At 39.6% G+C, this 9,991-nt stretch overlaps 1 pseudogene; it reads right to left on the bottom strand.

Moving 5' to 3' along the window:
• Positions 1-6,424: 6,424 nt before the first annotated feature.
• On the bottom strand, positions 6,425-8,772 carry LOC140699517 (cyclin-dependent kinase 16 pseudogene; annotated as a pseudogene).
• Between the last annotated feature and the right edge of the window lie 1,219 nt (positions 8,773-9,991).

The raw sequence follows: 9,991 nt of genomic DNA, 5'->3' as shown, positions 1-9,991 counted from the left end.
GGAAGTGTTATAATTGCACATCAATAGATGAACAGATAAGGAAGATGCAGCATGTATATGTAATGGAATACAACTCACCCATAAGAAAGAAGGGTATTTCGCCATTTGCAGCCCTTCATTCACTTTTTTTCCACTTCAAAAAGCAGAATTTTATAACTGGCATAAACATTTCCATTGCATCAAAATTACCTAGAAATAAACTTAACCAAGGAGGTTGCCTATACTTTGAAAATTATAAAACATTGATGAAGGAAATTGAAGATGATACAAAGAAATGGAAAGATATCTTATGCTCCTGGATTGGAAGAATCAACATTATCAAGATGGCTGTACTACCCCAATCTACAGATTCAATGCAACCCCTGTCAAAGTACTCACAATATTTTTCACAGAACTCGAGCAACAATTCCAAAATGTATATGAAAGTATAAAAGACTCTAAACTGCCGAGGTAATCTTTTGAAGGTCTTTTTTTCCCCCTCTTTGTTCTTTTTGTTCTTTTCTTATAGTTTGATGACTAGAGAAGTTTCTTTAACATTTGTGGTAAAGCTGGTTTGGTGGTTTGGTGGTGCTGAATTCTTTTAGCTTTTGCTTATCTGTGAAGCTTTTGAATTTGCCATCAAATCTGAATGAGAGCCTTGCTGGGCAGAGTATTCTTGGTTGTAGGTTTTTCTCTTTCATCACTTTACCTATATCTTTCCACTCTCTCCTGGCCTGTAGTGTTTCGGCCAAAAAATCAGCTGATGGCCTTATGGGAGTTCCTTGTATGTGATTTGTTGCTTTTCTCTGGTTAATTTTAATACTTTCTCCTTATCCTTAATTTTTGTCAGCTTGCTGACTATGTGCCTTGGTGTGTTCCTCTTTGGGTTTAGTATCTCTTCAAAAAATATCTCAGGTTCCTTCTCTCTCTCTTCTCTTTCTGGTACCCCTATAATGAGAATATTAGTAAGCTTCATGTTGTTCCAGAGTTCTCTTAAATAATTTCTTTTTCTGCTATTTTGTTATTAGTGGATAGAAATGGCACTGATTTCTATATATTAAATTTGTATCCTGCAACATTACCAGATTCATTGATGTGCTCTAGTAGTTTTCTGGTTGCTTCTTTAGGGTTGTCCATGTATAGTACCATGTCATCCACAAACAATGACACTTTTATTTCTTCTTTACTGATTTGGATTCCCTTTTTCTGCTCTGAATGCTATGGCTATGGCTTCCAAAACTATGTTGAATATAATGGTGAGAGTGGCATCCTTGTCCTGTTTCTGATGTTATAGGAAATGCTTTCAGCTTTTCATCATTAAGTATGATGTTAGCTGTGTGTTTGTCATACATGGCCTTTATTATGTTGAGGTATGTTTCATCTGCGTCCCATTTCTGGATAGTTTTTGTTTATCATAAATTGATATTGACTTTTATCAGAAGCTTTTCCTGCATCTATTGAGATGATCATATAGCTGTTACTCTTCAGGTTGTTAATGTGGTGTATCACATTGAAAAATCTTTGTATCCCAGGGATAAATCTCACTTGATCATGGTGTATGATCCTTTTAGTGTATTGTTGGAGTCCATTTGCTAGTTTTTTGTTGAGGATTTTTGCATCAATACTCATCAGTTATATTGGCCTGTGATTTTCATGTTTTTTGATATTTGTCTTGTTTTGGTATCAGGGTGAGTGTGGCCTCATAGAATGAATTTGGAATTGTTCCTTCCTCTTCAATTTTTTGGAATGGTTTCAGAAAAATAGTTGTTAACTCTTCAGTAAATGTATGGTATTGTTCACCTTGTGAAGCCAACTAGTCCTGGACCTTTGCTTGTGGATACTTTAAAATTACTGACTTAATTCAGTACTGGTAATTGGTCTACTCATATTTTCTATTTCTTTCTGATTCAGCCTTGGCAAATGGTACCTTTCTAAGAAATTGTCCATTTCTCCTTGGTTGTCCTTTTTGTTGGCATATAGTTGATCATAGTAGCCTCTTATGAGCCCTTGTATTTCTGTGATATTGATTGTGATTTCTCCTTTTTTATTTTATTAATTTGGGCCCTCTCCCTTTTTTCTTGATGAGTCTAACTAAAGGTTTATCAATTTTATTCATCTTTTCAAAGAACCCACTTTTAGTTTCACTGATTTTTTTTTCTGTTTGGTTTGGTTTTTTTTTGTCTTTATTTCATTCATTTCTGCTCTGAATTTTATGATTTCTTTTCTTCTACTAACTTTGGGTTTTCTTTGCTCCTTTTTCTCTAGCTGCTTTACATTTAAGTTTAAGTTGTTTATTTGAGATTTTTCTTGTTTCCTAAGTTAGACTTGTATTGCTATAATCTTGCCTCTTAGAACTGCTTTTGCTTCATCTCAAAACTTGTGGTCTGTTGAATTTCATTTTCATTGGCCTCAAAGTATTTTCCAATTTTCTCTTTGATTTCTTCAGTGAGTCATTGATTGTGTAGTGGCATTTTGTTTAGCTCCCACGTATTTGCAGTTTTTACAGTCTTTTTTTTTCTTCTTGTAGTTGATTTCTGACCTTATAGCCTGTGATAAGAAAAGATGCTTGGTATGATTTCAAATTTCTTAAATTTACTGAGGCTTGCTTTGTGATCCAATATGTGATTGATTCTGGAGTTTACTTCATGTACATTTAAGAAGAATGTGTATTCTGTTGCTTTCAGTTAGAATGCTCTTAGATATTAATTAAGTCCATCTGGTCTAATGTGTCATTTGGGGTCTGTATTTCCTTATTGGCTTTCTGTCTGGATGTCCATTGATGAAAGTAGGTGTTAAGGTTCCTCACAATTATTGTGTTATTGTTGATTTCTCCTATTATGTTTGTTAAAAATTCCCTTATATATTGAGGTGCTCATTTGTTGGGTGCATATATATTTACAGTTTTTATATCTTCTTGGATTGGTACCTTGAGTATTATGTAGAATCCTTTTGTGACTCTCATAACAGTCTTTATTTTAAGATCAATACTGTTAGATAGAACAATTGCTACTCCAGCTTTTTTTTGGGTTTCTGTTTGTATGGAATTTTTTTTTCCCATCCCCTCACTTTCAGGTTGCATGTGCCTCTAGGTCTGAAGTGGGTCTCTTGTAGACAGCATACATATGGGTCTTCTTTTTGTATCCAGTCAGTCTGTATCTTTTGGTCAGAGCAGTTAATCCCTTTATATTTAATGTAATTATCAATACATATATTCTTATTACCATTTTGTTAATTGTGTTGGGTTAATCTCACAGATTCACTCATATCAAAGTTTCTTAGGTCTTTTTCCCTTCAGGGAGGTTTTGCATAACTTTGAATATAATTAGATTATTTAGTCACATTCTATATTCTATTCTGGGGTACGCTGATCTCCTAGCTATTTTTAACTTTTATACATCAATATTTATTTTTTATGCTGTGAAGTTCTGTGAGTTTTGACACACATATAACATGTACCTGTTTTTAAAATATACAGATGGTTTCACCAAGCTAAAAAATCTTCTAAGCTTCACCTAGGAAACTGATCCCTTCCTCTTGTCCCCTGAACTCCTTGCAACCACTGATCTGTTTATAATATATATAGTTTTGCTTTATTCAGAATGCTATATAACTAGAATAGTACAATATGTAGCCTTTTCTGATAGGTTTCTTTAACTTAGTGATATTCATTTAAGATTTATTTGTATATTTTCGTGTCTTGATGGCTCATTCTCTTATTCAGTAATATTCCATTGTACGGATGTACCACTGTTTGCTTACCCATTCATGTACTCAAGGACATCCAGGTTGCTTTTAGTTTTTGATAGTATTGAGTAAAGCTGTTCTAAACATTTATGTGTTGAATTTTATATGGATATAGCTTTGAAATAATTAAATTCCTATGAGTGTAGTTCCTGGATTTTATGGTAATACTATGAACTTTGCAAAATACTGCTAAATTGTCTTCAAAGTGGCTCTACTATTTTCCATTCCCAGCAGGATTGCATGAGAGTTCCTGTTACTCTGCATCCTCACCAGCAACTGGTACTGTCAGTTTCTGGTTTAGCCTTTTAGAAAGCTGTGTAGAGATAACCCGTTGCTCTGTTAATTTTCATTCTCCTAATAACAAATGGTGTTGAACATCTTTTTATATGCTTATTTACTGTCTGAAAATCTTCAGTAGCGGTCTCTTCAGATCTCTTGTTCATATTTAATCAGATTATGTTCTTATTGTTGAATGTTAAAATTTCTTTGTATATTCTGAATACAACATATATAATGTATATTCTGCTATTGTTCAGTAAAGCATTCTGAAATTGTAAATTTTACCTTTTTAGTTAATGGTGATGTTCAGTTCTTCCACATACCTGCTGACTTTCTTTTTCCTAGTTGAATCCAGTACTAATAGAGGGGAATTGAAGTCTCTAATTATATATGTAGGTTTGTTTATTTCTCCTTAACTCTGTCCTTTTTGTTCTGTGCATTTTGAAACTCTTTTGTTAGGTATATGTACATTTAGGAATCTATATTTTCTTGGTAAATTGATTAAGTTTATTATGTAATGTTCTTATTCTTGGTAATTTTCATTCCTTTGAAGTATACTTCTTTGTATTAATATATTCACTTCAGTATTATTTTGATTAGTGTTTGTACGCTATATCATTTATCATTTTTTTACTTATAACCACTGATATTATATTTGACATTGGTTTCTTATAAACCACATATAGTTTGACTATGTTTTATTTATTTGTTGGATGTTTGTTTTATTCTGACAACTTCAGTATGTTTTATTGTGTTATAAATACATAAAGTTTATCCTCTTAATCATTTTAAGTGTACAGTACAAAAGTGTTAACCAAATGCACATTGTTATGCAACAGATCTCTAGAACTTTTTCATCCTACAAAATTCAAATTCTATATCTATTAGGAAGGTAACTTTCATCTGCTGACAACCAGCATTCTACTTCCTTTTTCTAAGAGTTTGGCTGCTCTAGATAACTCTTATAAGTAGAATCTTACCATATTTATTGTGAGAGTCTGTCTTTTAAATGATGAGTTTAGGTCATTTAATATTAATGTAATTATTGATATGTTTGGATTTAGATCTACCATTCTATTATGTGTTTTTCCTCTGTTTTTCCTTTGTTTCCCCAAATCCTGCCTTCATTTGAGTTATCTGAAGAATTTTCTTATTCAACTTTATTGACTAAGTGTGTTTTTTAGTATGCCTTTGTATAAATAGTTTTTGATGTTTCTTTGAAAATTACTGTTTACATATTTAACAATCACATTGAAATAAATACTTTTCTCCTTAAATGGAATTTTGTCTTACAACCATATGAATCTCTTTAACCCCTTTATATTGTGGTTGTATTATATATTACATCTGTACACATTAAAAAACCTACAGATAGTGTTATTATTACTTTTTCTGCTTTCAACCATCAAATGTATTCTAAAGAATTTAAGAGATTAGTCTGTTATATGTACCATGACAATTAACCATTTCTCTTGCTTACTATCCCTAAGATACTATTATCTTCTGATATCATTTTCCTTCTATCTGAAGAACATCCTTTAGCAATTCCTTTACAGCAAGTCTTCTGGCAACAAATTCTCTCAGTTTTCCTTCATCTGAGAACACTTTAATTTCACCTTCTTGCCTGAGGTCTTTTTTACTAAACATAGATTTCCAAGCTCTGTTTTTTCAGCAATTGAAAAATATCATGCCACTTCCTTCTGTAGTTTCTGGTTAGTCATTCGAAGTGTTCTCCTACAGGTAATGTGCCATTTTTTCTGATTGATTTCAATATTTTTCTTTGACTTTAGTTTCAACAATTTGATTATGATTTGTCTAAGCATGGAATTTCTTTGAGTTTATCCTGTTTAGGGTTTGTTCAGCTTCTTGAATCTATAGGTTTATGTGGTTTGCCACACGAATGAATTTTAGAGATGTTATATGTTGAAATATATTTTTTCAGTACTGAACTTGTTCTGCTGTCCATCTGGGACTCTGGTGGCAAGAATGTTATGCCTTTTGCTATTTTTTCACCGGTTCCTCTGGCTCTGTTAACTTGTCTTAAATATCTTTTTCCAGGTTAAATAGTTTCTATTGATCTATTTTTCAGTCCCACTGACAATTTCATCTGTTATGCACTTTGTGCTTTTGAGCTCAGGTAGTGAGTTTTATACTTCAGTTATTTTATTTTTCAGTTCAAATATTTCCTTTTGATTTTTTTTAAGGAGCGATGAGAGCTTTGTTAGCACCCAGCAGACAGGCCAATGGGTGGGCTGACAGGCCAATGGTCAGGTGTTCGCACAGGCAGCAGGGGACAAGTGGGAAGGTGAGCATGCGTCAGGTAGGTAGGCAGGCAGCAAGCAGGAAGGATGCAGCTAGGGGCTGCCCTGTGAGGGGTGTGGCATCCCTCCAGCTGCTGCCTGCTGGGGCCTCAGTCTGTGGCTTAGAACTCGGTGTCCACCACCTGGCAAGCTGGCCTGCCTTAGGCATTGATGAAGACCGAAGCCTGGCCTCCTTTTGTAGCTGGATCTCCTCTCGTGCAAACATGGAAGTAGTTTCAGGAGGTTTGTGGATGCGCTTCCACAGACTGAGGAAGAACAGAAGTTTCATGGCATCCTCTGCGGAGAACCAATTGCGAACTTCAAGCTGCAGCAGCTTGGTGAGGAGGTCAGCCCCGCCGCTGTAAAGTCCACAGCAAGGACAAGGGAACTGGGGATAGCAGTAAGTCTTGAACTCTTCACTGAACAGGATGCCTGGCCACGTCCCCTCAGTTGGGTTCCCAAGACGCGAAAGCTGAAGTGCAGCTGTTCCTCCACTGTGGAGCCCGGGAAGAGGGGCCGGCCCGTGGCCATCTCATAGAAGTTGCAGCCCACACCCGACATGCCAATCTGAGAGGGGTAGTCCGTGGACCCAAGCAGGATGTTGGGGGCCGGTACACAGCGTTACAACCTAATTGGAGTAGGTCCTCACTGGAACTGACTCGGCCCGGGCCAGGCCGAAGACGGCCAGCTTGAGCTCTCCTCTCTCGTTGATGAGCAGGTTCTGGGGCTTGACGTCTCGGTGTAGCACCTACTGCCGGTGGCAGCAGACCATGCCGCGGAGCAGCTGGAACAGGAAGAGTTTCGCATTGTGCATGTTGATGACGTTCCCACAGCCATCCGGGTGCTGCGTCAGGTCCTTGTCCAGGTACTCAAAGACAAGGGTGAGCGATTTCTCTGAGGATAATGTCGTGTGGTGGGATGATGCTGGCATGTTTGAGGTCCTTGAGCAGGGACGCTTCCCAGATGGTGGTGCAGGGCGCCCCCTCTTCGTGTTCAGTCTGATCTCCCTGGGCGCCACAAGGTTGTCTGTGAGCTTGCTTTTGCCTTTGCAGACGGTGGCATATGTACTCTCTCCCAGCTTGTCCAACTTGATGTAGGTCTCCAGTTTCCCAAAGTCGATCTCAGGCAGGCTGACACGGCGGGGGCGGCAGCCAAGGGACTTGTCAAAGACGGGGATATTGGAGTCAACTTCTCAAGGGAGCCATCGGGCAGCCGGATGGGGGCTGCTAGTGATGGGCGCTTGTTGACATCTTCCGTGGAGATCTTGCACGGGGGTGGCGGTGGGGTTGCGCATGCGCACCCTCCCTGGTGCCTGCCCCTCACGCGAGGGCGCGGCGGAAGCCTGCCCCCTCTCCCCGGCCGACCCCACCTTCCAGTCCTCGTGTACAGCCTCTGGTGCTGAGCTGGGCGGGCCGCGTCAAGAGCGGGGCTCCCCAGGGGCAGCTCGTGTGGGGGCCTCTCCAAGGTCACCGCCGCCGCCGCCGCCGCTCTCACCCAGGCCAGTCTGTTCAGGGGCACCACTGGTCTTGTCTACACCTCGGCCGCCCCGGAGTGTCACTGACAGCCGCCTTTTGATCCTCTTCAGCGGATCCGCGGCGCCCGGCGGGGGCGTGCGAGCCACCTCAGCGCCCCGGGGTCGGCAGGACGGGCTGAGGCCGCACGACCTCCTGCCCCTCCTGTTCGCCGCAGGCGCCCGTCCCAGGGGTCTTAGGCGTGGTTGCCGGGCCCAGGCTGCCGCCCTCTGAGGAGGAGGAGGCGGCGGCGTCCCGCTCAGCCGGCCCTGCGCTCGGCCGCTACGGGTGGCGGCCCCGGGCTCCTCGGCGCCGGCTCGAGTCCGAGAGCTCCTGGCGGCGCGCGGTTCAGGGCCGACAGCTGGCGGAGATGCGGCGGACCCCCTTCTGATCCTTCTTTATACCTCATTTCTGAGTCCTCCAACCTATCTATTAATTTTAGGAGTGCTTGCAATTTCTCGTTAGAATATTTTAAATAACTTTCTATTTTAAAATCTTTTTCAGGTAATTCTATTAACTTTGTCATGTCAATGTTGATGTTTCTTAATAGTCTTTTCCCGTAAGAATTGAGAGTCTCCTGTTCTTCATATGCTGAGGAATTTTGGACTGCTATATCATGCTTTCATACACGGAGGTTTTTCTTTTTTTAATCCTTTGAATAGAGTTGGTATGTTTGTTTTAGCAAGAAATTTACCTGGTTAAATTCAGGCGACAAGTTTCAGCCCGTCTTCTTTGGCTCTGGGTTGAATGTCAATTCAATTTCAACGCTTTTGCAGAGCTATTCAGATCTGCCCCACAAGTGCACGTCCAGCGGCCTTCTGGGTCTGACCAGAAGTCTTTCTGATAATCAGGTTTTACAAGTCTTTATTACACTGATTAGTATCAGGTCCAGCCATGCACACAAAGTTTGGGATTAAATTTTCTAAGATTATTTAAAAATTTACTGAGATTTCTTTCATGAGGTCTCCCCTCCTCATAACCTCCCCAGTACACTTCATGTCCCTGGAGTACTTCTTTCAGGTTCTGTATTCAGAAACACAGGGCCGTAGTTATTCTGTGCTGCGTACTTTTGTGACCAAGAGGTGACAGGACCAGAGGATAAAAAACAGGGTAGCTTTACCAGAGATTTGGTGGTACTTTAAATTCTGGTCTTCTTTCCAATTCTCCTGCTGTTACTCAGTTTGCAGAGTCTTCTAACAGCTGCTCTGTGCATTCTGTCTCAGAGCTGCACTCAGTGGTACAGACAGGGTGGAACATGTTTTCTCCAGCTTACCTGGAACTGACTCCCACAATTATTTATTTACTTTTTATTTCTGCATATTACCTGCACCCAATCTTGGCCTTCTAGTTTCTGAATACTTCTGGTCTTGACTCGTTTTCCTTCTTTGCCATTCAATGCCTAATACTCAGTCACTGTGTTATTAAATGACATTAATTCCTTTTATTTTGTAACTGCTTTGCCTAGCCTCACTCCAAGTTCAAAGGGCAGGCTCACTGAGATTTGGGGGAAATGCCTGGTATCTACTGTCCTGCGTTGGTTAATTAGAACATCAACAGGATTACAAAGCAATATTTTATGATTTCCCATTGGCATGTTTCAGAGAAAACATTTTCAAGTTGAAGTAAATAATGGAAAGAAGTACTCGCTAACAAATTAATTACCTGTTAGTTTATCACTAGAGTGACTGGCAAGCTAGAAAATAAATTTATTACTTTTTATCTTAAGCTGAAGTAGACAGAGAATTTCTGTGTGCAGCTCCTTACACGTGGTGTTCAAGGATGACAAGTTCCCTATGTAGAAGCCCTGGGAAATTCTCTGAAAATGTTCCATCACCGTTTCCACTAGGTATTTCTGCTCGTGGCCCTCAGAGACAGCTACACACAAAGTAGGGAAATGTAAATAAACTTCCTCTTTCCTCTCTCTTCTGCCTCTTCAGACTTTCTATCTCCACTTCCTACAAACATCTCAATTCTAACAAGCCCTTCTCTTGAGCCTACTTCCTGCTAGATTTATTTAATTATATTCCACTTCATTTCTGGATGTAAAACAGCCTATTATTTCCTCAGCTTCTGTTCCCTCACTGCTAATCTTCTTGAAAGATTGACATACTCTTCTCAGAAGAGAACTGGAATGATGTCAAAGGAATGAAATATTACATTGGTTCTCGAAGTGTGGTC

Source organism: Vicugna pacos, chromosome 11 (assembly GCF_048564905.1).
Source record: "Vicugna pacos chromosome 11, VicPac4, whole genome shotgun sequence".
NCBI lineage: Eukaryota > Metazoa > Chordata > Mammalia > Artiodactyla > Camelidae > Vicugna > Vicugna pacos.
The sequence above is the reverse complement of the archived record's forward strand: the minus strand, read 5'-3'. Positions and strand labels throughout refer to the sequence as shown.